This window comes from Triticum aestivum, chromosome 3B (genome assembly GCF_018294505.1).
Source record: "Triticum aestivum cultivar Chinese Spring chromosome 3B, IWGSC CS RefSeq v2.1, whole genome shotgun sequence".
NCBI lineage: Eukaryota > Viridiplantae > Streptophyta > Magnoliopsida > Poales > Poaceae > Triticum > Triticum aestivum.
In genome coordinates this window covers 177,975,204-178,003,195 of record NC_057801.1, presented here as the reverse complement: position 1 = coordinate 178,003,195, position 27,992 = coordinate 177,975,204, and positions in this window count along the sequence as shown.

The window sequence follows — 27,992 nt, the reverse complement described above, 5'->3', positions numbered from 1 at the left end:
CTCAATTTCCTCTTGGGCGGATCTGCGCCATGAGTTTGTTGGCGCCTTCAGCGGAGGCCACCAAGCTCATGGCCAGGCGAGTGATCTGCACATCATCCCCCAAAAGGAAGGAGAAAACTTGCGCAAGTACATCCAGAGGTTTAGCCGAGTGCAGTACAACATCCTCGATGTTCATCTGCCACCGTGATCAGTGCATTCCATCAAAATGTGCGCAATCGTAAGATGCGCGAAGAGATGGCGATGAACAATGTCAGAGATGTGGCCGAACTTTATGTTCTGGCTGATCGGTGCGCTCGTGCTGAAGAGGGAAGGAAGTACCCCAGCGAAGACGCTGACGCGGAAACCGACTCCATAGATGATACCGCCACCCCGGCGAAGAAGGGCCGGCGCCATAACAGGAAGCGCAGGAGCAAGACCGTGCTTGCCGTCGAGGGATCCGACGATACCGGCGCCACCAAGAAACCCAAGGCAAGTGACCCCGGCAAGGAAGTTGCCAGGTGTGCCGCTTGCCCAGCCTTGGCGGCTGCCGATAAGCCAGGGGGCTCCGACAAGCAGTATTGCAAGATCCATCGCATCAAAGGCCACGATCTCTATAACTACCAGCAAGTAGAGCTGCTCGCTAAGAAGCAGAAAGCCGAATACGAATGGCGGGACAAGGAGAAAGGCCAAGAAGGTGCCGAAGGATCCGGCAAGAAACGTGGCAGCCAAGGGGGCCGTCGCGGCAAAGACAATTACCAGGAGAGGCCCGCCCGGGGCCGCGACAAGAAGCAGGAAGACGATGATCATGACGGGGACGATGAGTCCGGCGATCACGAGTTTCAGAAAGCCACAAAAAGCCATGTGCCTTGACGGTGGTGCCTCGCTGCATACATCCCACCACCAGCTCAAGCAGTGGGCGCGTGAGATCACAGCGGTGGAGCCATCGGTCGACGCACAGAAGCCGCTGAGGTGGTCCAGTACGCCTTTCATCTTCGACACTAAGGACCACCTTGACCGCACTACTGTGTCAGGTGATTGTCATTGTTGGTCTCACCAACAATCCGCAACCTCAAGGTGACGAAGATGCTGGTGGACGGCGGGGCCGGTCTGAACTTGATCTCACCTATTGTGATCAAAAGGCTGCAAATCCCTGATGGAAACCTCGACGAGACGGGCACGTTCCAAGGGGCCAACCCGAGGGGGAGCCAGCCGAAGGGAAAGGTCACGCTGCCCGTGATGTTCGGAGGCGAGCTGAACCACAGGACGGAGAGGATTACCTTCGATGTAGCTGAGATCCCCTTGCCCTACAATGGGATCCTCGGCCGCCCGGCACTAGCCAAGTTCATGGCGGCTTCGCACTACGTCTACAACATGCTGAAGATGCCCGGGCCAATGAACATCATCACCGTCCCCTCCGACAAGAAGGATGCATTGATTTGCGCCGACCGACTCTACCGGGAAGCAGTTGCAGCAGCTGCCGTCAGGGCACCTGCTCCTGCTGACAGAGCCCCGGAAGGGAAGAAGACCGGTGAGACCCCTCGCACCTACTCCGGCAAGCGCACCTCTTCAGGGTGTTGCGCTCCCGTTGAGGATGTGCCAGAGAGCTCCGCCAGCAAGAGCAAGAAGTCCAGAGCTGCACCACCAGAGACCAATAAGGTGCCCGTCAAGGAGGACGGCGCGGGGGGAGCTTTCACCATAAGCTCCACCCTCAATAGCAAATAGGAAAATGAGCTCGTCACTTTCCTGCGGGCAAATGTCGATGTGTTTGCATGGCAAGCCTCCGACATCCCCGGCGTTCCCAGGGAAGTGATTGAGCACCATCTTGCTGTCTGTCCTCATGCGCGGCCCGTCAAGCAGAAGGTCAGGAAGCAATCTCTAGAAAGGCAGGAGTTCATCACGGAGGAGATCAGAAAACTAGAGGCGGCAGGTTTGGTAAGAGGAGTACTCCATCCGACATGGTTGGCCAATCCGGTAGTGGTGCGCAAGGCAAACGGGAAGTGGAGACTGTGTATTGATTACACAGACATCAATAAGGCTTGTCCAAAGGATCCCTTCCCGTTACCGCGCATTGACCAGATTGTTGACTCCACGGTTGGGTGTGACCTGTTATCATTCCTCGACGCCTACTCGTGATACCACCAGATCTTCATGACGAAAGAAGACGAGGAGAAGACAGCATTCATCACCCCATGTGGTACGTATTGCTTTTTACGGATGCCTTTCAGGTTGAAGACTGCTGGCTCAACCTTCGCAAGAGCGGTCCAAATCGGTTTTGAGCCCCAGCTACATAGAAATATGGAAGCTTATATGGATGACATAGTGGTCAAAACCAAGGACAAAGCAACACTTGTGCAAGATCTGGAGGAGACATTTGCAAACCTGCGCAAGATCAACCTCAGATTGAACCCTGAGAAGTGTTTCTTCGGTGTCCCGTCTGGCAAGCTTCTCGGCTTCTTTGTGTCCCAGCGCGGGATTGAAGCAAACCTAGATAAGATTAAGGCCATTCAGCATATTAAGGCACCCAAATGGATCAAGGACGTGCGTCGGCTCACTGGTTGTGTTGCCGCCATGAGCCGATTCATCTCCAAGTCCACAGTGCATGCCCTTCCTTTTTTCAAGATCTTGAAGTAAACGGGCCAGTAGAGTGGACTCCAGAGGCCGAGGCAGCGCTGCAAGATTTGAAGAAATACCTCTCCTCTACCCTAGTGTTGGTCGTGCCCAAACCACAAGAACCGTTGCTGCTGTATCTGGCGACGACGAATTAGGTGGTTAGCGCCGCACTAGTGGCACAGAGAGAGGTCAACAAAGAAGCGGCAGCAGCGGCAGAGTCAACGAATGGCGAGCCGGAACCCTCCCCGGAAGGGCTCGGTCCCGGCAAGACTGAGCCCCCAGCAGGGGCTGACGCCAGTGCAACAGGGTCCACGCAACCGGGTGAAGTGGCACAAAAGAAGAAAATGATGCAGCACCCTGTTTACTTCATGAGCTCCCTCTTGCTGGGGGCTAGGTCGAGGTACTCAGGTGTGCAAAAGCTGCTCTTCGACCTCCTTATGGCCTCAAGGAAGCTGCGCCATTACTTCCAAACGCACGAGATCACGGTGGTCACCCGCCTCCCATTGCAGCGGATACTGTATAACCCAGACGCAACGGGGAGGATCGTGGAATGGGCCCTGGAGTTGTCAAGTTTTGGTTTAAAGTTCGAAAGTACCTCGATGATTCAGAGCAGAGTCTTGGCGGAGTTTGTTGCAGAATGGACCTCGACGCCCGACGAAGAGGTGCAGGAGACCACTCTCCCCGGCAAGGAAACAAGCCGCAACTAGATCATGTACTTTGATGGGGCCTTTTCGCTGCAAGGCGCCGGTGCCGGTGTGCTTCTTGTCGCACCCACCGGAGAGCACCTCAAGTATGTCATCCAGATGCACTTCCCCTGGGAGATGTCAACTAACAACACCGCCGAGTACGAGGGTTTGCTTGCCGGTCTCAGGATCGCGGCGGACCTCGAAGTCAAAAAGCTCATCATTAGGGGCGACTCACAGCTCGTCGTCAGGCAGATCAACAAAGATTATCAAAGCCCGTTGATGGAAGCTTACGTAGATGAGGTGAGGAAACTGGAGGAGCGCTTTGACGGTATATAAGCAGAGCATGTCCCTTAGACGGAGAACGACATCGCTGACTACCTGTCAAAGCACGCTGCCCTCAAGCTACCTGTGGAACCAGGTACTTTTGTGCTTCAGTTAACTCAACCATCCGTCGAGCCGTCAACCAGGCAGAACAAGCGGAGGAAGCTAGGCTCCGGCAAGTACTTCCCCACCGAGCTCCCCGGAGCCGCCGGCGAAGATGTTGCCGTGGATGCCGATCCTGCCGCGGGGCAACCGACTCCAGCAGGGCCTCAGGTTATCGCCGTAGAGACGGCCTTTCCTGTGGCAGAAGAGATGCCTTTGGTCCTTGTCATCGAGCCACATGCTCCGGCATGGGCACAGCACACCGTCCGATTCCTCCAAAAAGGAGAGCTTCCTGAGGAGCAGGAAGAGGCAGAAAGAGTGGCCCGCCGGTCTGCTTTGTACCAATTCATTGATAACATATTGTACAGAAAAAGACCGAATGGGGTTAAATTGAAGTGCATCTCCCGGGAGGAAGGACTAAAGCTGTTGGCAGAGATACATGGAGGCATATGTGGCTCCCACATAGGGTCGAGGGCCCTTGTCGGCAAGGCTTCTTCTGGCCCATCGCCCTCCAGGATGCGACGGCACTAGTAACCAAGTGTGAAGCATGCCAGTTCCATTCGAAGAAGCTTCATCAACCAGCTCAAGCCCTTCAAACTATCCCTCTCTCCCGGCCCTTCTCGGTCTGGGGGCTCGACATATTGGGCCCCTTCCCCCGTGCTGTCGGGGGCTTTGAGTACTTGTACATCGCAATTGAGAAGTTCACAAAGTGGCCAGAGGTGGAAGCAGTGAGGAAGGTGACGGCACAGTCAGCCATCAAGTTCTTCAAGGGACTAGTGTGCCATTTTGGGGTGCCCAACAGGATCATCACCGACAACGGCTCACAGTTCACAAGACATGCCTTCATGCAATACATTGAGGATCTCGGCAGCAGGGTCTGTTTTGCCTCCGTGGCGCATCCACGGAGCAACGGCCACGCGAAGAGAGCAAATGCTGAAGTTCTGCGAGGCTTAAGAACAAAGACTTTTGACAGGCTGCGCAAGAGTGGAAGGCGCTGGATTGATGAGTTGCCGGCGGTTCTTTGGTCGATCAGAACGACGCCAAATCGAGCCACCGGCCAGACACCCTTTGCCCTGGTCTACGGGGCAGAAGCAGTTCTCCCCATGGAACTCATATACGGGTCACCTCGAGTGCTCGCTTATGATGAGCTTGAGCAAGAGCGATTGCGGCAAGATGACGCGACGCTCCTTGAGGAAGATCGTCTCCGGGCGGCTGTGAGAGCAGCATGCTACCAGCAAGCCTTGCGCCGCTACCATAGCCGCAAGGTTCATGCCCGGAGCTTTGAGGAAGGCGACCTTGTTCTTCGGCACGTTCAGTCGGCCAAGAATTCCAACAAGTTGACGCCGAAGTGGGAAGGCCCTTATCGGGTAACACGAGTCACCAGGCCCGGCGCAGTCCGGCTGGAGACCGAAGATGCCATTCCAGTGAGCAACTCCTGGAACATCGAGCATCTCCGCAAGTTTTACCCATAAGGCGCGGCTGCCGGACCTCCCGGCAAGCCACCCTTTTGTACAAGCCTTGCCGGCAAGGCATGTAACCCTTTGTACAAAGCCAGGCGCAGAACCTGAGCATAGATAAACGAAGCGCTGGCGCCCTAAGTCATAGCATGCATGCTAGGTTGAGTCTCTTCCTTGGTTAGGGTTGATAGTGCTTGGCGGCGGCTAACCCCTAGCTTAGAGGTCAGGTGCGCGTCTCTCTATTCTTCTCTGTCTTCTTTGGTTCGCAGGGCACATAAGTATTCCTGTCGAGCTGTTTTGGAAGAAAGGGGACGGACCGGCGTCCGGGCCCCGGCAAGCCAAAGTTGTCGGGGGTTGCAAGAGCAAGGATCCGTCCACGGCAAGCCAAGGTTGCCGGGGGCCACAAATCCAGATAAGTTCTCTATCCTCTGTCATGCATTTCGTTAAGGACTGGGGTATGTGAAACCTCGTTTTATCCCTAGGCTACCGTGCTCCCCTCTTTCCGTACCCTATGACTATCTCCTGGGGCCGAATTTGGTCATAGTCACGGCAGCAAGGAAATGAAACGAGGGGCCTAAGCCCACCTCATCCCTGCCTCCGCCAAGGGCGTGAGAAAGGCCGAGCAAAGTGGGGGGACGACAAGGCCTGTTGCCGGGCGGAAAAACGTTTATTTTAAAAAAATAACAAGGATTCGCTCCTTGTCGTGGGTTCCACCCGCGAACGAAAAACCCGGCAAACATCCCTTTTTCATTAAAAAAACATCCCGTACAGGTACAGTTCACACGAAATGAAAAACATGAGCAAGGGGATTACAAGTTCTAAAGCTAACAAAGGCCCGAAGGCTTACAAGACTAAAAAGAGATAAGATGCCCGTAATCCCTTTCTTGTCCCTCTCCTCAGGAAATGAAACAAGAAGGTAGAAGGTAAAAAGGGGCGCCTAGGTGAGCTACGAGTGGCAGAATACACCAAGAGAACATCTCGGTGACCGTCCAAAGGCTAGATGGTGATGGCGGCGCCGGAGGAAGAGCTCAAAGACGAGGCGGCAGGACGTCAATACGCGACGAAGGCGTCGGTGGCCGCGTACTCCGACTTGACGGCCTTGCCGCCCGCCCTCTTCCTCTTCCACAGCCTCCCAATGCCAGCCGCCCAAGGAGACGACCTCGAGAAGTTCAAGGAGTCGGCAACACGGATGATGGGGTCGTTGGAGCCGCCCGGAGCGGCGCCCGACACCTAGTCGGACCCGTCATCCTGCCGCCCACTACCCTCGTCCTCGCTGCCGTTGTCTTCCTCACCACTCTCACTTGAGGAGGAACCTTTATCGTCAGAAGAGCTCTCCACGCAGCACCTTACTCGAGTCCTGAGGTGCCCGAAGATCTTGATGGAGAGGAGGCCACTCTCCATTAGTTTGAAATGGAGAGTGAGCCCCTCCGTCAAGCTGTGGATGCAAGCGAAAGTTTTCCACCCTTGGCGGAGATACATGACGTGAGGGGCGGGGAACTCGACGTCAGCCCATGTGCCACTGTTCCCGCAACCCCTCATATGTATCCGCAACGCCTATGGCAGATCCAGCTCCATCTCTCGTGCAAATGGAGTCGGGAGGCAGAGGCGACGGCACGGTGGCTAGTGCAGCCTGATGAAGAATTCGCAAGGGTTGTCCCCGACGTGGCCCTCCATCGGAGGAGGCGCTGCTGGCGGAGGCGAGGCCGATCTGCCGCCCCGTCCTCCTCTCCCTCGACCGCCATGACGGCCTCGACCTCGCCCCCTCCCCTTCCCTCTAGCGGCCGGGTCCGCCGCTACGAGCTCTTGGGGAGGAGCGATGCATTGTCTGGCCGAGGCCCTCGCCGCCACCGATGAAGCGTCGCCACGCCCCCTCGCCATGGCAGAAGAAAGGAGGAAGCGGGAATGGGGAGAGGCAGATGGCAAAGGATTGAGAGGTGTCGTTCCTTCCGCTCCCCTCTTTATAAAGGGGCGGGGGCGAGGCTCGGCCGCCCCCTCTCGGCCAATCCGGCCCATTGAAGTGACAGTAAGCGGGGCCATCGACGGCCCTCCCCGCTCCATTGAAGGCGCGTGGGGAATTGACCCACGTGCGCACGCGACTTCCCACATCCCGCGCGCCTGTCATTCGCTCTGCATCATGCATGCAGTGAACGTGGCGCGAGGGGTGGGTGCAGTGGGACACATGGAGCGACGGTTCCCAAGTGAGGGCAGTAAATGAGCAGCAGCCCTGCGATCTCGAAGAGACATGCACCGCCTCTTTACCGTCCACCTCAGGATGACGCCAGCATGCTTCCATCACGCGCGCGCGCACGACCCCCACGTCGCGCGTTCAACGCAGGTCATGGGAAGCGCTGCAAACGGAGCAGTTATCGCGGTAAAATCCGCCCCGCCTTCCCGCGCACCATTCTGGGCCTGGCCCAACAACGTGTCGCGCTTATGTATGGCCCAGGCCCGGGGGCTCCTGTCGGTGTACAAAAGTAGGGGCTCTCCTTTTGACCCCTTTACTTGTGCACGGGCAGTCGAAGCCACGCGCCATGGCCACACATAGCAGGGCAAAGGAGGGAAGCCGGAGAGAAGCCAAAGGCTCGATATAAACAAGGCAAACATCAAGCACCAAGGCCACAAAGTGCAGATGGGCGAAGCAGGTTCCCCGGCAAGATCCTTGCCGGGGGCAGCCTCCGCAGCCCCGGCAAGCCCCTTGCCGGGGCAGCTCGCCACACCAGCGGAGCGGGCCACCCTCGAGCCACGGTCCCCAACACCAACAACCACGTTGGACCAGAGCTCGGGAGGCACCTCCATGGTGGCATACAGATCTTTGTGAAGACATAGAATGCTCAAGATCAGATGGGGGTTGAGAGGCAACAATCCTCACCAAAGACCCTTACCGAAGAGATCCACAAGACCCCCCGGCAAGACCCTTGCCGGGGACGCCAGCGCGCCACAGCAAGACCCTTGCCGGGCCACCCGACAAGATCCTTGCCAGAGGCGACAGCATGCCATTGCCAGGCCCGCACCAACCAACTCCCTGCCGCCGTTTGCATGCAGCTGCCAGCCCAACCAGCTGGGCAGGCACCTGCGTGGCAATATGCAGCTCCCGGGCCAACTCAGCACGCACCTGCATGGCGGCATGCAGATCTTCGTGGAGGCTCCACCACCGCGCCACCTCAGCTGCTTGCCTGCCTACATGGCACCGCATGCATCGCTGGCCAGGGCGTGTGTCGAAGCGAGGAGGAGCAGCGACGGACGGGACGGGCTTCGCTCCCGTCCCCGATAAAGTGAGGGACACCTAGGCCATGCATTAAATGCATCTTGTCTTGTAATACGAGCGATAAGCTCGCAATACTGTAGGCCTTTCCACCTCCTGTGTGCCACTGTGGTAGCCCCTTTCACCTATAAAAGGAGGCCCATGGCATACAGGAAGAGGATTCGGCTCTTTCGAACCACACAGCCTCCATAGCTAGTTCGAGAGCTTAAGAACACTCAATACATCCACCAAGCAGGACTAGGGTTTTACGCATCCTCGCGGCCCGAACCTGGGTAAACGATCCCCGTGCCAATTGCTAATCCCGCTCTTCTCACAACCCCGCGCCCCGCAACCGTAGTAAGGATTCTTGTGATCCCATAGGTGTCGTTTCCCACCGATACACTGCGGGAACAGCACGTCCAGATCATTGCAGGACTATTTGGCAAGGTGGTCCCAAGCAGGCAAGAGATGGAGGGCAGCAACACGAAAATGATTTGCCAAAGCTAGGTGTGAGGAGCCCTGGTGTCGGTGCCAATGCCACAATATGGATGTACACCCGTAGATACTCTGCTGGAACGTTAGAGGGATAAATAGGCCTGCCAAGAGGAAGGCGGTTAGGGAGTTCGTAGCAACGGTGAAGGTGAACTTGGCTTGCTTCCAAGAAACTAAGATGGATGTAATGGACCAATACAATGTTATGCAACGTTTAGGGCCATCTTTTGATGGCTTTGTGTACTTGCCGGCGAAGGAGACTCGTGGAGGAATTTTGGTGGCTTGGGACAGCACGACACTTACACTCGATAACATAACGCTCGATGCTAACTTCCTCACGGGCTTGGTACATACCAAGATAGGGGAGCCTTGGTGGATCACGGTGGTCTATGGGCCACAGGGAGATGAGGCCAAAACACAATTTCTAAACGACCTGCGAGCCAGATGAGCTCTTTATCCGGGACCCTGGATGGTCCTAGGGGATTTCAACATGATACTGCAGGCTTCGGACAAGAGTAACACCAACATAAACAGGAGAATGATGACCATGTTCCGGGACTTTGTGGATGACCAGGAGCTAAAAGAAATGTATATGCATGGACGGAGATACACGTGGTCCAATGAGAGGGATGCCCCCACTTTGACAAAGATTGATCGCATACTCACCTCGATGGATTGGGAGATGGAGAACACTGATTGCCTCCTACAAGCGCTGTCAATTGGGGTATCAGACCACGCCCCGCTCCTCTTGACTACGAGCGTTGGTTTCTGCACTAAAAGAAGATTCAGATTCGAGATGTTTTGGATGAAGCTGGTGGGATTCGATGAGGCCGTCCAGGAGGCTTGGGTGTGTGACCCAGAGATTGTGGATCCGTACAAACGCCTGGTCTGCCTACTAAGAAACACGGCCGTCTATCTCCAAGCTTGGGGGAAGCAGAAGATTGGCAACATCAAGCTACTCATGCGAGTTGCCACGTGGGTAATTCATAGGCTGGACATGGCACAGGAACAGCGCTCACTTGAGAGGCCAGAGACCTGGTTGCGCCGAACGCTGAAGCATGCCCTGCTAGGGCTCGCGGTGCTGGAGCGCACAATAGACCGACAAAGATCAAGTATGAGCTGGTTAAAGGAAGGGGATGCCAACACAAAGCTCTTTCAAGCAGTGGTGAACGGACGGAGAACAAAAAACTTCATCCCACATATTAGACGTGATGGGGAGATCATCACGGATCAGAAACTCAAGGAGGAGGCATTCTATCAAGCATATGAGAATCTGATTGGACGGGATCGTATGAGAGAACACTCCCTCGACCTTCAGTTCCTGGGAGTTCGGCAGCACAACTTGACCACGGTAGAGGAGATGATTACCGAAGAGGAGTTATGGGGAGTGATCAAGGAATTGCCACCGGACCGGGCGCCGGGCCCCGACGGCTTTGTTGCCGCATTCTACCAGAGGGCTTGGACGACCATCAAGGGGGATGTTATGGCGGCAATGATGAAATTCTACGTAGGGGATGGACGGGGCATGGCAAAGTTAAACAAGGCACACATTATCCTCATCCCCAAGAAGCCGGAGGCGGAAGAGATTGGAGACTTCTGGCCCATTAGCCTAATCCATAGTATACCAAAACTCTTTGCCAAGGTGCTTGCAAACCGTTTACAGAAACAGCTACCGGAGATAGTGGAAGTAAACCAACCCACGTTTGTCAAGGGGCGACACCTACACGACAACTTCCTGCTAGTCAGACAAGTTGCCCGCAAGATCCATGCACGGAAGACCCCAGGAGTGTTTCTCAAGCTTGACATATCACGTGCTTTCGACTCGCTGTCCTGGCCGTTTCTCTTCGAGGTGTTGACTGCCAAGGGTTTTGGTCCGAAATGGAGATCTTGGGTGGCAACTTTGCTACAAACTGCAAGCACAAAGGTGATAGTAAATGGGGTGCCAGGCAAGAGCTTTGGTCATGCCTGTGGGCTGCGCCAAGGAGACTCCATCTCCCCTATGCTATTCATTTTGGCAATGGATGTGCTCACGAAAATGGTGCAAGAGGCCCTAGAACAGAGAGTGCTAAGCCTCGTACCAGGAGTTGCATCAGTACAAAGGATCTCGATCTATGCAGATGACGTCACTCTGTTCATCAAACCTACGGCCCAAGATCTTGACTTTGTCAGAGTGGCGCTTGCTACTTTGGGGAGGCCTCTGGACTGCATGTAAACTACCAGAAATCATCGGCGGTAGTGATCAGAGGAGACCTGGAGGATAAGCAAAGGGTGGCAAACTTACTGCAATGCGAGCTGACGGAATTTCCTTGCAAATACCTCGGACTCCAGCTAGCCATCAAGAGCCTCACAAGGGTTGATTGGCAACCCATGCTGGACCAGGTGCGACACTATGTCCCCGCTTGGCAGAGAGGAATGATACAGCGCCCTGGTCGACTCATTCTTGTACAATCGGTGATTTCAGCAAGGCCGTTGCATCACCTCATGGTCATGGACGCCCCGGCTTGGGTGTTTGAGGAGATAACTAAGTGGATGAGATCTTTTTTCTTGGCTGGCAAAAAGAAGGTGAACGGAGGACAGTGCCTTGTCGCGTGGGATACCATCTGTAGACCCAAATGCTACGGTGGGCTGGGAATTAAAAACATGAAGCTACAAGCAATGGCATTAAGGGTCAGGTGGGAGTGGCTTCAGAGGACTCACCCAAACAGGCCATGGCAAGGTCTACCAATGGTCGAAGACAAAGAAGCTCGAGCGGTGTTCGACAGGCTCGTACGGATAGAGGTGGGCAAGGGAGACTGCAGCTTATTCTGGCGAGATCGGTGGATCGGCAGGCTAGCTGTCGCGGATATCGCGCTGCTGATTCTGGCCATGGTGCAAAAGAGAACCGTCAATACACACACAGTGCAGCAAGCGCTACAGGATAACAGATGGGAAGCAGACTGTCAGCCGGATGTATCATTCACGGCACAGCTGCAGTGCATGCACTTATGCCAAGCCATTGGCGCGGTGTGGAGGAACACACAGGAGCCGGACAAATTCAGCTAGACTTGCTCGGCATCAGGTCAATACTCTGCCCGCTCGGTATACAAAAGCCTTTGCTCTACCTTGCCGAGGACACCGATGGCGAATTGCATTTGGAAGAGTTGGGCACCACTAAAGTGCAAGATATATGCATGGCTGGCAATGCAATATAGGATCTGGACATCGGACAGACGCGCATGACATGGTCTGCAAGACAAACCCTCCCCTTGCTACACGTGCTTGCAAGACCAAGATGATGCCGAACACATTCTGTCCCGCTGCACATACGCGAGGGAGGTATGGTGTACCATTTGGGAGACTATCCACTTAGATGGAATTGACCCAGCATCGAATGACACAACGTTGCAATGGTGGCTCAAAGAGAGGGAGACATACCATAGAACAGAGAAGAGAGGCTTCGACACTTTATTCATTGCGACAATTTGGGCCCTTTGGAAGCAAAGACATGCGAGGGTGTATAACAGGACGGAGCAGCAAAGGAGGCCAAGGGAGGTGGCCACAATGATCCTCGTGGAACTGGTGGAATGGAGGCAAGCGGTTGGCGGAGTTGGAGGTCTACAACGTTTTGTGAGAGAGTAGCCTAGCGTGTTTTTTGTAGGTGTAGGAGTTGGGGTTTTGTGTCTCACCCAATTGTACGCAATTGGAGTGACACTTCTCGTAAATACTCTTTCTATCTTCTATAAAGCTATGGTACGCCATTGGCGTACCCTCGAAAAAAAATAACTCCTTGACCGAGTTCAGCATCAAAACATCGTTTCTGATCAACAATATGTCATCCACATACAAGATAAAAAATACTATTGAGCTCCCACTTAACTTCTTGTATAAACAAGCGTCCTCTTCACTTTTCATGAAACCGAGACCAGCGACGACCTCATCAAAACGAATATTCTAGCTCCGAGATGCTTGCCTCAACCGATAAATGGATCTCTTGAGCTTGCATACCTTACTAGCGCTAGTCGGGTCGACAAAACCCTCGGTTTGTATCATATACACGTCCGCGGTTAAACTTCTGTGAAGGAAAGCCATCTTGACATCCATCTGGCATATCTCGTAATCGAAATATACAGCTATAGCTAGTACAATCCTCATCGACTTTAGCATTGCTACTGGTGAGTAAGTCTCGTCGTAGTCAATTCCTTGAACTTGTCCATAACCCTTAGCGACAAGCCGAGCTTTGTGGATCCAAACATTTCCATCCACATCGGTTTTCTTCTTGAAGACCCATTTGCAACCAATGGCCGCTATGCCAGGCGGCGGATCAACCAAGTCCCAGGCTTGATTCTCATCCATGGGCTTTAACATGGATCTCATGGCCTCTAGCCATGCCTCAGAATCTAGGCTCACCATCGCTTCCGCATGTGTGGCCGGCTCGTCGCTTTCTACAACAATACATCACGCACTCTGCGCAATCTTTCCGACATCCGTGGTTCCGGTGCCGCTTCCACTACGGGTTGCCTGACTGACTCCGATATGATATCATCACCATCCGAGCCGTCCCCGAGTGGTCCTGGAATTTCTTCGAGTCGGACCATCCTCCCACTGGCCTCCCGACTGAGAAACTCTTTTTCAAGGAAAACCCCGTTCCGAGCAACAAACACTTTGTTCTCTTCCCAGTTGTAGAAGCTATATCCCAAGGTTTCCCTCGAATATCCCATGAATATGCATTTATTCGACTTGGTGTAAGCTTGTCTGACATAAGTCGCTTGACAAATGCTTCACAACCCCAAATCTTTAGAAAAGACAATCTGGGACTCTTCCCAGTCCACATCTCATGTGGTATCTTGTCTATGGATTTTGATGGTACCCTGTTAAGTGTGAAAGCTGCAGTTTCTAGAGTGTATCCCCAGAATGACAAGGGTAAATCCGATTTGCTCATCATAGACCGGACCATGTCCAACAAGGTCCTATTCCTCCATTCCGACATGACATTTCTCTGTAGTGTACCCGGAGGTGTGAGCTGAGGTACTATACGTCGGCTTTTTAGATGATCATCAAACTCCTGGCTCATGTACTCACCTCCATGATCATATTGTAGAAGCTTTATAGTCTTGCCGAGCTAATTCTCAACCTTGTTCTGAAACTCTTTGGACTTTTCAAAAGTTTCCGACATGTGCCTCATCAAATATACATATCCATGTCTACTCAAGTCGTCGGTAAAAGTCACCAAGTACTGATAGCCACCTCTGATAGTTGTGCTCATTGGACCATACACATCACTGTGTACAAGCTCCAACATCTCGGACGCCCTCTCGCAACTCTTTGCAAAAGGAGACTTAGTCATCTTGCCAAGCAAACATGATTTGCATCTCTCGAATGACCCGAAATTGGACGAAGTTAGGAGCCCATCATCATGGAGCTTCTTCATGCGTTTTAGACTAATGTGTCCAACCCGGTAATGCCAGAAGTATGTCGGATTTCTCTCATTAGGCTTGTGCCTCTTGACATTCACGTTATAGACCGGTTCCTGTTCCAGATTTAATACAAATAGCCCATCAACAATGGGTGCATAGCCGTGGAACATACCATTGAAATAAAACGAACAATCGTTGTCCTTTAAATTGAATTCATAACCCTGGCTCATCAAGCATGAGGTAGAAATAATGTTCCGACTATGTGCAGGAATGTAATAACAATTATTCAATTCCAAAATAAATCCAGAAGGAAGCTGGAGCTGCATCGTGCCGACCTCCAACACAGCCACTCTTGTTTTGTTGCCGACCCTGATGTCAATCTCCCCTTGTGCTACACGCCTAGTTCTTGCTAACCCCTGCACCGAGTTGCAAATGTGAACAACCGATCCGGTATCAAATACCCAAGTGCTACTAGGTATGTCAGCAAGGTAAATGTCTATAACATATGCAACAAGTGTAGCATTGTCTAAAGCAGCATTCCCGATCTTCTTGCCATGCTCTACAAGCCACTTGCCATAGTTCCTCTTTCGGTGACCAATTTCCTTGCAGTGATAGCAAACGGTCTTTGAGTCCGGTCCGGACTTTGGCACAGCGGCAGAGGTTACCATCTCCGTGCCCTTGGCCTTAGCCTTTTCCTTGGACCAACTCTTCTTGAACTTAGCCGAGTTGTGCACCATCAACACTTGATGCGTGCCTTTCTTAATATCTTGCTCTGCCACCTTGCACATCCCATGCAATTCAGTGAGCTTCTTATCCATGCCATGCATATGATAGTTCGAGATGAACATCCCATAGCTAGGCGGAAGAGAACCCAGAAATGCATCAGTAGCCAGCTCATCCAAGAGCGGGAAGACCAACCGACCCAAAGCTTGCACATATCCGATCATCTTGATCACATGCGCGCTCAGTGGATCACCTGCTTCCTTCGGCTTGCAATATAATCCATCAACGATCGCCAAACATTGAACCTCTCGGTCCTAGCCTGCACCTGAAACATGCTCTTGAGACTCTCGATCATATTGAAAGCCCCAACATCTTTGAAATGCTATTGCAAATCGTGCTCCATACAAGCCAGCATGAGGCAGCTGATCTTGTTTGATTCATCAACGAGTTTCTGGTAGGCATTCCTGGTTGTGGCATTAGCATTATCGGCAGGTTCCTCTGGAAGTGGATCCTCTAGAACATGTTCCTTTTTATCATGCTTGAGAAGAATTCTCAAATTTCTATACCAGGTGGTAAAGTCTGTTCCATTTAGTTTATCCTTTTCCAGAATTGATTTCAATGCAAAGTTGGGTTGAGAAGGTGGTGCCATTGATCTACAACAGAAATATATGCAATCACTAAGCAATGTGTTTATGTAGAGTAATTCAAGCCTAAACAGAAATACTCCCACTAAAGTCGGCATCCCTCCACAAATTATCAGTGATTCAGGATCCAACTAGCACATGCGACTAGTGAGCTTTAGCAGCACTGCTAGACAACATGTCTATCCGGTAAGCAACCCCTTGATAATCATATCTCTATATGACTCCTATCAGTAGGGAAGGTATCTCATACCCCGGCCCCCAACCTTCTTTGCCACAAGGCCCAAAACCGTTTTGATAGCCTTGTCAAGTTAACCTGATGCAGTGCATGTCTGTGTCCGACACGAACCCTTCAGTTCAAGGACACCTAGTAGCACCCCAATTTTATGAGCCCACTACTAGACATACTTGACATGCGAAGGTGCAACATCGGGAATGGAAAATCACTTGATATTAACAAGGGATCTTTCTATCATTCTAACATGCATAGAAAACAAGAAGCATAATAATCACAAATAAACACATATTGTGAAATAGTATGGCTCCTTCATGGATGTTCTTCCAGGTCGGCTCCGACTCCGATGACCATCAAGGAACTCCATCTTGTTTGTCACACCGGGACGCCAAGCTACCAACCTGATCTCTATAATCCAACTACTAAAACTAGTAATGAATTTTACATAGAGTCACAAGTCGACACGCAGGTCGTTATACATTAAATGACAGCACTTTGGCTCCTGCCGACTGACAAACATGACGCCGCGCCATGTATAAATTACACACATGCATCACATACACATGAGCCATACTATTCACATCAAACCTGCAAAACAAAGTTACGCATAGAATCGCATTCTACCGGTTTGAGTGATCGTGTACGAAATACAAGGCGCTACAGATAGAACCTTCGAATCTGTTGGGATCTACGGTAGGGTGCGTCGACTGCAAATTTAAAAATTTCCTATGTGTAGAGCAACCAAGATCATGCTACGAGATATGGACCATAGATCGTTACCACTAGACGCATAGTGCGGTGCAGCAGAAGAAGAGTTGGGGTAGCGCGTCCACGTGGATCGTGTCCTCCTCGTCCGATCTTCCTCGAACAACCTGTAGTCGGTTCCCACGTACAGGTTCGCCAGAGCGGCACAAGTGCACCGCCTCTAATGGTATCCGCGCGTGCAGGAGGAACACTGTGCAGCGGACAGCTAGGTCTGATTACACAGTCGGCGACGAGTGGAGGTGGCCATTCGCAACACATGCAAACCCTAGTGACATCGCCGAAGCGATCAATTGAATGAGTGTGCTGCACCTCCACTTTATATAGGCGCCCGTCCCAGGCTCAACACTTGTGCCTCGCACGAACCCAAAAGCCCAAAATCTGTTTGGCCGGGATCCGAGTTCGAGTAGGATCACATCTAACTCGTGGAGTCGGATCAGGCCTCACAGGTTCCTTCCCTTAAGCACGCAACCCCTTAGGTTCAAGTCGGCTTGGTCGCATGTCAGATCATCTCTGGCCTGCTCGGCTAGTAGCGGCCTCTAGCAAGGCGTGCCGACCACCAAGTAGACAATGAAGCCGGTTGGCGAACCTGTACATCACACTTCTATTCCTTTTGCCACACCACTACTGGAATCAGGATCTTTGCCATCAGTCAGCTCTTTGCCGGTCGCTAGCTGACGGCAAAGAACGTCTTTGCCATCAGCTTACATAAAACTGACGGCAAAGAATGAGCTGACGACGAAGATCATGTTTTCCATCAGCCCACTCTTTGCCATCAGCTAGCTGACGGCATAGAAGCTTTGTCGTCCACTAGCAGACGGCAAAGAGGGTGGGTGGCCTACTAACGAGAACAACCTAAATGCCACTTTCTTTGCCGTCAGCTAGCAGATGGCAAAGCTTCTTTGCCATCCGCTAGCAGATGGCAAAGAAAGTGGCCAACCTAATGGTCGTTTCCCCCGGCCCCACCCCACTAGCTAGGCTCTTTGTTGTCTGCTAGTAGGCGGCAAAGAGTTGTGACCTAACTAAAAACTGGCCAGCGCCCGCGCCCCACCCCTCTCTCTCTCTCCCTCTCTCTCCCCTCACCTAACCCGCACCACCGCTGTCGGTGTCAAAACCGGCGGATCTCGGGTAGGGGGTCCCGAACTGTGCGTCTAGGCGGATGGTAATAGGAGACGAGGGACACGATGTTTTACCCAGGTTCGGGCCCTCTCGATGGAGGTAAAACCCTACGTCCTGCTTGATTAATATTGATGATATGGGTAGTACAAGAGTGGATCTCCCACGAGATCAAGGATGCTAAACCCTAAAGCTAGCCTATGGTATGATTGTTGTAATGTATGTTGTGTCCTACGGACTAAAGCCCTCCGGTTTATATAGACACCGGAGGAGGCTAGGGTTACACAGAGTCGGTTACAATGGTAGGAGATCTACATATCCGTATCGCCAAGCTTGCCTTCCACGCCAAGGAAAGTCCCATCCGGACACGGGACGGAGTCTTCAATCTTGCATCTTCGTAGTCTTGGAGTCCGGCGGACGATGATAGTCCGGCTGTCCGGACACCCCCTAGTCCAGGACTCCCTCAGTAGCCCCTGAACCAGGCTTCAATGACGATAAGTCCGGCGCGCATAATGTTCGGCATTGCAAGGCGGGTTCCTTCCTTGAATAATCCAGAGAAGATCATGAACACCAGGATAGTGTCCGGCTCTGCAAAATAAATTCCACATTCCACCAAAGAGAGAATAAAATATCCGGGATTCCCATCAATACGGACGTGGGTAACCCAACCGCGCCATTGATGGTGGCGCTTGGGAGATAAGCGAGTTTTATCAGGCCAGTGGGGACGCATAGTTTTTGTCCACCTATATATAAGGGATAAGGATTTACCTTCTCACCTACGCCTTCTTCCTCCTTTGCTTATCCATCTCCGCGTACTCAAGGTCCAACGCCCAAGCTCGCGCATCTCGCCCCAACCTTCTCCGAATATGTCCGGAGCGGGAGGCAAATGGTTGGCCTCCACCGTTAAGGAGGAGCATATCACCAAACTGCGCAGCGCCGGATATCTTTCCGGCGATATCGCGCATCGGCTGCCCGACAAGGGGCAGCTCATCCCTACCCCTGGGCCCCATGAGAGGGTTGTCTTCCTCCCCCACTTCCTCCGTGGACTGGGCTTTCCACTGCACCCATTTGTCCGGGGGATCATGTTTTACTACGGCCTGGATTTCCACGATCTGGCGCCGAACTTCATCCTCAACATCTCGGCGTTTATCGTCGTGTGCGAGGCCTTCCTCTGCATCCAGCCCCACTTCGGCCTGTGGCTCAAGACCTTCAATGTCAAGCCGAAGGTTGTGAAGGGCACGCAAGCGGAATGCGGAGGCGCCATGTTGGGTAAGTTGCCCAACATTCTTTGGCTCGAAGGGGCCTTCGTGGACTCCGTCAAGGGGTGGCAATCGGGGTGGTTCTACATCAGCGAGCCGCGCAAGCCCACATGGGCGCCGGCCTCCGAGTTTAGATCTGGCGTCCCCACGCAGCTCACCTCCTGGAAAGAGAAGGGCTTGTCGTGGGGCAATCCGAAGGAGCTGACGGGACTCCGAGCCTGCATCCAGAAGCTGGTGAGCGGTAAGCTCAGGCTCGTCGACGTGGTCCAAGTCATGCTCATCCGCCGGATTCTCCCATGCCAAGAATGGGCATTCAATCTGTGGGAGTTCAATCTGGAACAGCACCAGGCGCTAAGCGGGCTCTTCGATACGACATACGAAGGCGCCTGGAGGGTGCTGTTTAAGGGCGTCGAAGCCCCCGCATGCGCGACAGAAGATCGCGGATTTTGCTCGCAGCATCCGGCTGACGAGGTAAGTGATTCAACCCCTTTATGGGACACTTGTGGTAATCAAATTGATTCTAAGAGGGTTTCAATCTCTATTTTCCTTTGACAGGAATGGATGGAGAAGGCCAAGCAGGTCATCAGCCCGGCTCCCATGCCAGAGGACCCAGAGAACGCCCGTTTAGCAGGGCTGCTGGTTCCAGCACCACACGTGGTGCCGGAGAAGAAGGCCAAGAAGGTGGCCGCGGGGACTCGAAAGACTTCCCGCAATCAGGCGTCTGACGATGAGGCGTACTCCTCCCCCGAAGACGAGGAGGAGGAGGAGTACTCTCTCCCGAAGGAGGGAGAGAAGAAGAGGAAGGCTTCCCCAATACGGGAGGCCGAAGGGTCCAAGAGGGGGAGGACTATCCCCCCGGACAGTTTCACCAACACCAGCGTTGGCGAGGATGAGTGGCCTCCAAGGGCCAGGCGTTCGGCAAGATCGTAAGTATCCGGATCCTTGATGTGCAATTTCTTTCGTGTCGTGTAGTGTCCTTAATGCCGCATTCTGTCTGTAGTCCGGCCGATGACGATCTCCCCGACTCATCGAGCGGGTTGTTGACCCCGTCGGATGTGGATTCACTTCCGACTGCCTCTACCCCACGCGCCGACGAGGACGCCGAGGTAGGATCCCAGAGAGGGACCCATCAGGAGGAGGCTCCGGAGGCGCCGTCAGGCAGCCTCCCGGACTTTGCGCCGGACTCTACATCGGAACCTGCAGTGGTTCCAGAGTCCGGCAAGCGGACCCTTCGAAAGAAGGGCAAGACCGTGACACCGGCGACCTCCGTCCAACCGGAGGCACCGGATAACTTGCTGGAAGCGCTTAAAGGCGCTTCCATCGAGGAAGAACACCGCACTATCATGAGTGCGGTGATTCAAAAGGTTTAGCTCGCCAAAAGCGGGCTGACCGAAGCCTGCAGCAGCCTTCTAAAAGGCTTTGAGGTAAGAAGTTAAAATTATGTAATGTAATACCGCATGGACAGTAGCCCCTGATGCTCAGTTCGGTGTTCGGAAAGAAAAGCCGGACTGAGGATCTAACAAGATATACACAGGGTTTCTTAAAATATGTCAATATGGGTTTGCAGGCTGCGCTGCTGACCTCTGCCGCACTATCGGCGGAGGTCGATGTGTTGAATAAGGATCTCGAGCGGTCCGAGCAAGAGCTCGGCCATGCCAAGAAGCAGCTCGAGGACAAAGAAGGTGAGTCACACCACTTTGAATAGTTACCTTACAGAAAAGGATTTAGGTTGCAATAAAATTAACAAGGATAATATGGGTATTGCAGGTGCCACGAACGAGGTGGCAGTCCTGAAGGAGGCTGTGTCCGCGGCTGAACGCAGTGCGGCCGCGGAGCGGGAAGAGCGAGAGAAGCAGGAGGCACGGGTGGCGGAAGTACGGCAAGAGCTCCAGGCTCTCATGAAGAAGCATGAGAGTTTGGAGCGTGACTCCAAGACTCGAGAGTCCGAGCTTGCCTCGGCTCTCGAAAGTGCCAAGTCCGCCAAGGCCGAGGCCGATAAGACCCTTCAGGAGGTTGAAGATGTAAAGAAGATAGCGGCGGGTATGGCTTTTTTCATGCAAAGCAAGCATGTTAATGTAAAATACCTGACACTTACCCGCATTCAGAGCTCTCCAGGGGCGTTTGCAGATCTACCGCGTAGTGCGTCCGATGCCGCTGCATTCTATCATGGCGAGGAGGGGAGCTCGACGGAAAAAGTCTTCTGGTCCCAGTACGCTGAGGCCGGACACCCGGTGCCCCCAAGCGACCAGCTAAAGCAGCTGGTCGAACTCCACAAGGTAGCTGAGGAGGCCATGAAGGGCCTTATAGTCCGGCTGTGGCCTGGACAGGCCATGCCTGGGAGCTACTTTGGCCTCGTGCGGCGGCTGGTGGATGCATGCCCCTGGTTGGAGGTCATAAAGCGCTCCGCCTGTATTGAAGGTGCTCGTCGGGCCCTTGCCCGCACAAAGGTGCATTGGGGCAAGTTGGATGCAGAGAAGCTTCTCACGGACCCACCGCCACCGGGCAAGGAGTATCGCACGCCTGAAATGTATTATAAAACTGTCCTGAAGGGAGCCCGCGATATTGCGGATGAGTGCCCCCGAAATGTAATCTTTGAGTAGACGCGTTATGTATTATCCTTTGCGCTGAAACTTTATTCATGTGCGCATTAAGCAACGCTTGTTTAATTTAAAATATTACCTTCTGCGCGGTCGTGTAAAAATCTGAGAGATGGCAAGTCGTTGGCTTCAGCCCCCAAGTCACGAGTGCTGGGGTGTTCGGGATAACCTTGAGCGCTCTTGTTCCCATTTTTGGGTCCATCTAGGGAGGCGCTCAACACAGCGAACAAGGCAACCGGACTTATAATGCTTGAACACTCTCACTTAGCCATAGAATTCTATAATTTTAAATTTCGGCGAAGCCCCTGGTATTCGGAAGGCCGAACCCGGGGCGCTATCCACGCCTTCGTCGGACATTGTCCGGAACTTCGCTCGAAGCGGCGTGAGTCTTTAAGGACCCGAAAAAACCTCTCGAACAGCGACCAGTCTCTCGCCTTATCATGCCAGTCAGTTTTAGCTTTCTCCACTGAGGCGCTCGCCCGGCTCAACCGGGGCGCAATCGCAGTGGTTCTCCCAGTGCCACCTTAGCCGACAGAACGGAACGTAAGGCACCAAAACGTGGGAGCCGGGCAAACCCAACTATTGACCCAAGACATGATTCGGAGCCGATTCATATAATGCTATAAGTTCGGGGTGCCGCACTTGTGAAAGTGTTCGGACTTATCACACCATAATGCGGGGAACACAAGCCCCTGGTGTATTCGGCCGTACCAAAATGTACGGGTGCAAGATGTCGTGTAATGAACATATATATATAAGGTAATGTAATTGCAGTCGAAAAGTGCTGCATTATTTATTAAAGGAAGTCTGCTATAAGTGCGGACTGATACAAATAGTGCGGTAAGCAAGGGATTTGGACTAAGTAAACATGTCCCCCTCCAGGGGTGAGCCGCGGATTTGGTGTATATAATCGAATTTAATGCTCGAAATTGAGACCACCTGAGTGTTCGTCGCAGCCTTCTTTCGTCCCTGACTGTTGCATCATGAGTTCGGCAGGTTCGCCGCCGGACAGGGCCTCTGGTTACCGGAGTCCTGTGTACACAAAGAAGGAAAATAATAAATAAAAAGGGGGCACACGTGCGAGCCCCTGGTGTGGTCGAACCGCACTCTGGGTCCATTGCGATCGTGCCCCTTCCCCTGCGCCCATGGTATCTCCAAAGCGTAATGATGTACGCGGAGTGTTATTCTTGCGATCATGCGCGGGCGGGGGTTGGGGCCGTGTTGCTACGCGTGCTCTGATTGCACCAGGTGGCCTTGGTTGGTATTGCTTCGGGCGCGTTTTGCTGTATCCGGCCGTTTAATGGCCGGACTCGAGAATTGCCTTAAGAGGCTGCTCTGTACTTCTGCCGCGAGAGCCGCTGTATGTTCCTCCGTTCGGAGGGAGCGTTCCGTATTCCCGTTGACTGTGATGACTCCGCGAGGGCCTGGCATCTTGAGCTTGAGGTATGCATAATGCGGCACCGCGTTGAATTTGGCAAACGTGGTTCGTCCGAGCAGAGCGTGATAGCCGCTGCGAAACGGGACTATGTCGAAGATTAACTCCTCGCTCCGGAAATTGTCCGGGGATCCGAAGACTACTTCTAGTGTTACTGAGCCTGTACAGTTGGCTTCCACACCTGGTATGACACCTTTAAAGGTTGTCTTTGTAGGTTTAATCCTTGAGGGGTCTATGCCCATTTTGCGCACTGTATCCTGATAAAGCAGGTTCAGGCTGCTACCGCCGTCCATAAGGACTCTCGTGAGGTGAAATCCATCGACGATTGGGTCTAAAACCAATGCGGCAAATCCTCCATGGCGTATGCTGGTCGGATGGTCTCTTCGATCGAAAGTGATCGGACAAGAGGACCATGGATTGAACTTCGGGGCGACTGGCTCCATCGCATATACGTTCCTTAGTGCGCGCTTCCTCTCCCTCTTGGGTATATGGGTTGCGTAAATCATGTTCACCGTCCGCACTTGTGGGGGAAAACCCTTCTGTCCTCTACTGTTCGGCGGTCGGGTCTCCTCCTCGTCATCGCTGTTTAGCCCCTTGTCATTGTTTTCGGCGATTAACTTGCCTGCCTGTTTGAACATCCAGCAATCTCTATTAGTGTGATTGGCTGGTTTTTCAGGGGTGCCATGTATCTGGCATAAGCGGTCGAGTATTCCGTCCAAATTGGACGGACCCGGAGTGGTTCTTTTGAATGGCTTCTTCCATTGACCGGGTTTAGAGCCTCGGAATCCGGCGTTGACTGCCGTATCCTCCTTGTCGTCGCCGTTAATGCGGCGTTTGTTTTTGTTTCGACGTGACCTGCCGTTATTGTCCTTAGTATCCGGACTGCCAGAATTTTTACGGAGATTGTTGCTGCGAGCTAGCCAGCTATCCTCTCCCGCGTAGAAGCGGGTCATTAATGATGTGAGGGCTGCCATAGATTTCGGCTTTTCCTGTCCTAGGTGTCGGGCTAGCCATTCATCGCGGATGTTATGCTTGAAGGCTGCAAGGGCCTCTGCATCCGGACAGTCGATGATTTGATTTTTCTTCGTCAAGAACCGTGTCCAGAATTGTCTGGCCGATTCGTCTGGCTGCTGAATGATGTGGCTTAGGTCATCGGCGTCTGGTGGTCGCACATACGTGCCTTGGAAGTTATCAAGGAATGCGGCCTCCAGGTCTTCCCAACACCCAATCGACTCTGCGGGCAAGCTGTTAAGCCAATGCCGAGCTGGTCCTTTAAGCTTGAGTGGGAGATACTTGATGGCGTGGAGATCGTCGCCGCGGGCCATATGGATGTGGAGAAGATAATCTTCTATCCAAACCGCGGGGTCTGTTGTGCCATCATAGGATTCAATGTTTACGGGTTTAAACCCTTCAGGGATTTGATGATCCATTACTTCGTCAGTGAAGCATAGTGGGTGTGCGGCGCCTCTGTATTGAGCAATATCACAACGCAGCTCGAGAGAGTGTTGTCTGCCGTATTCGGCCCGGCCGGGGTTATTATATCCGGTGTGACGGTATTCGTCATGGGTTGTGGGGCGCCCACGTGATCCGTAGATGGATCTGGATTGCCTTGCTTTGTCCTCCAATATATCTCACAAGTCCGGCGCGTTTCCTCTTGGCTTTGTACTTTTGGAGCGATGCCGGGGTACGGTCTTGGCTGGGGGCCTGGATGCCTCTCTGTCACGACCGCGGGGTGGTCGGTCAGCCGTATCATGCGCTGGTGATGGAGGTATGTATGCTTTCGCCTCTATCGGGGGAGCAGCTTGCATCTTGGATAGCTTTTGGAGGGGCGTTCGAGTTTATACTCTTCGGCCGCGAGGACCTCGGTCCATCGATCGGCCAGCAGGTCCTGATCAGCTTGAAGCTGTTGCTGCTTTTTCTTTAGGCTGTTTGCCGTGGCGATAAGCCTGCGTTTAAAACGCTCTTGTTCGACGGGATCCTCGAGCACGACGAATTCGTCATCGTTGAGGCTTGCCTCGTCTTCGGAGGGAGGCATATAATTGTAATCCTCAACCTCTTCGTCTGCCGCCCTCTCACGAGGGCTTGCTTCTGCGTCCTCCTGCGATGAGTTTTGCTGGAGGGGGTTGTCTTCGGCACTTTCTGGGGTATTATTGTCTCCTGTGCCGGAGTCTCCATTCTCGCTATGGCGGGATTTAGAGTGGCGCCGCTGACGCTGGCGCTTGGGCTGTTTCTTTAAAGAATCTGCCTCCGCTGTTTCTTCGTCGTCCCCGTCTTTTGGGGTATCCACCATGTATATGTCATATGACGAGGTGGTCTTCCAGTGCCCTGTAGGCGTTGGTTCCTGTTCGTCTCCGGCATCGTCGTCCATAGCGTCGATGTCTTCGGAGTCGTAGTCTAGAATGTCGGTTAGATCGTCGACAGTGGCTACAAAGTGGGTGGTGGGTGGGCTCTGAATTTCTTCGTCATCCGTATCCCAACCATCCTGGCCATAGTCCGGCCAGGGCTCTCCTGATAACGAGAGATGCTTTAGTGAATTCAGGATGTCGCCAAAAGGTGAGTATTGGAAGATGCCCGTGGCGGTGAATTCCATAACCGGTGCCCAATCCGATTTAGTTGGTAGGGGTGTGGGAGGTTCGGAGTTCGGCAAGGAGTCCGGCACCTCGGAATCACAAGTTTTGCGAGGGACAAGATCAGTGTTCGGCTCCATCACCGTGGAAGTTGAAGCCCCCGAGGCGGTGTCTATCCACCGATTCTCTATCCGGGCAATCGGCTCCGGACTAATGGCCGGAGCGGATTCGTGTGCGGCCACCAAGGCACTGTTCGGCGGCAGAGCTAGATCATGCCCATCGCAACAGTGCGGCGCGCTTGGCTGTGGCTCGGGTCCGTCGAAGATCAAGTCTCCGTGGACATCGGCCGTGAAGTTTAGGCTTCTGAATCTGACCTGACGGCCAGGGGCGTAGCTTTCGATCTGCTCCAAATGGCCAAGCGAATTAGCCCGCAGTGCGAAGCCGCCGAATACGAAGATCTGTCCGGGAAGAAAAGTCTCACCCTGGACAGCGTCGTTGGTTGAAGATGCCATCGGGCCTATCGGTGACGACACAGAGGAACTCTCAATGAAAGCACCAATGTCGGTGTCAAAACCGGCGGATCTCGGGTAGGGGGTCCCGAACTGTGCGTCTAGGCGGATGGTAACAGGAGATGAGGGACACGATGTTTTACCCAGGTTCGGGCCCTCTCGATGGAGGTAAAACCCTACGTCCTGCTTGATTAATATTGATGATATGGGTAGTACAAGAGTGGATCTACCACGAGATCAAGGAGGCTAAACCCTAAAGCTAGCCTATGGTATGATTGTTGTAATGTATGTTGTGTCCTACGGACTAAAGCCCTCCGGTTTATATAGACACCGGAGGAGGCTAGGGTTACACAGAGTCAGTTACAATGGTAGGAGATCTACATATCCGTATCGCCAAGCTTGCCTTCCACGCCAAGGAAAGTCCCATCCGGATATGGGACGGAGTCTTCAATCTTGCATCTTCGTAGTCTTGGAGTCCGGCGGACGATGATAGTCCGGCTGTCCGGACACTCCCTAGTCCAGGACTCCCTCAACCGCCCCCATGCACGAGCCACCCCCGCCCCCGACCCCCGCCGGCCCTGACACCCAAGGCGCCCTGCCGCTCAGGCCGCTCGCCGCCTCCTCCACCATCGTCGGAGCCAAGGTGAGCTTTTTTTCTATAGATCTTTGTTGTTTAGGTTTAGTTGTTATTAATAAGTTTAGGTTAGTGCTAGGTTTAGGTTTAGATAATTAGAAGAAGAAGAAAGTTGAAAAAAAGAAGAATAAGTAGAAGAAGAGGAAAAAAGGAAAAATAAGGAAGAGGGTCGTGGATCGCCGGTCATCGAGGGGATAGATGGTGGAGTCAGTGGGTCCTGCTGGTCCCGACGCAGTCACCCATGCCGAGAATCTCTCGGTCCAAGTGGTGACCTGTCGACCGTGCGTCGCCATACCAGAGGGCGCCCAGGGATGAGCGGGTTAGGGGGTTCCTCGACGTTGATGGAACCCTAAATACCAAGTATCATCGGTGCGAGATACATGTGGCCATCGGTGTCGAACACTACATCCACGTCCCACAAGTGACGCCGGCGTCCAGCGTCCCGCAACAACAGTTCTTGGGGTCGATGGCGGTCGAACACCTATGTGAATTTGTCTTGTAGCCTCTGCGGTGACGATTGAAAGCCAAGTGTTGAAACTTGAAACACCCAAACTAACTCAAGTCGGTTTGGTTGTTTGAAGTTTCAAAACTTGGTTTTAATCCTCATCGCAGAGGCTGCCAGACAAATTCACCAAGGTGTTCGACCGTCATCGGCCCCCAGAACTATTGTTGCGGGAGGCTGGGCGCCGGCGTCACTTGTGGGACATGGATCTAGTGTTCAACGCCGACCGCCACATGTATCTCGCACTAATGATACTTGCTATTTAGGGTTCCATCGACGCCAAGGAACCCCCTAACCCGCTCGTACTGTTGTAAATATATAGTTAGGTTGACGGAAAATACAATATTGCTATGTTACTCATCTTTCGATTTAAATGTGCATTTTTTCGTCGCTGCGAGGGTCTAGTGTTCGACGAGCTCCGCCCCTGCATTCGTGGGTGAGCACAAATGGCATCTCCTCCTTCCCCCTTCATTTGCTTTGTTCCGGACTTCGTGCCGATGAAACTTGCTAGCTATAGGTGTCTTCAATCATTAGTATGGGTGACCACTATGCGTCTCCCATTCGAAAGGGTTACATCTATAAATATGCATGCATTTGCATATTTATAACCATGATTCTTTTGAATTTTCCAACGTTACACATGGACAGCCCGACTATGTGTAGATTGGGTTCGTTTTCCCATATGCTCTGCTCCGGATCCGATGCAGAATTTTGTCAGTGCCTCCCTGTTG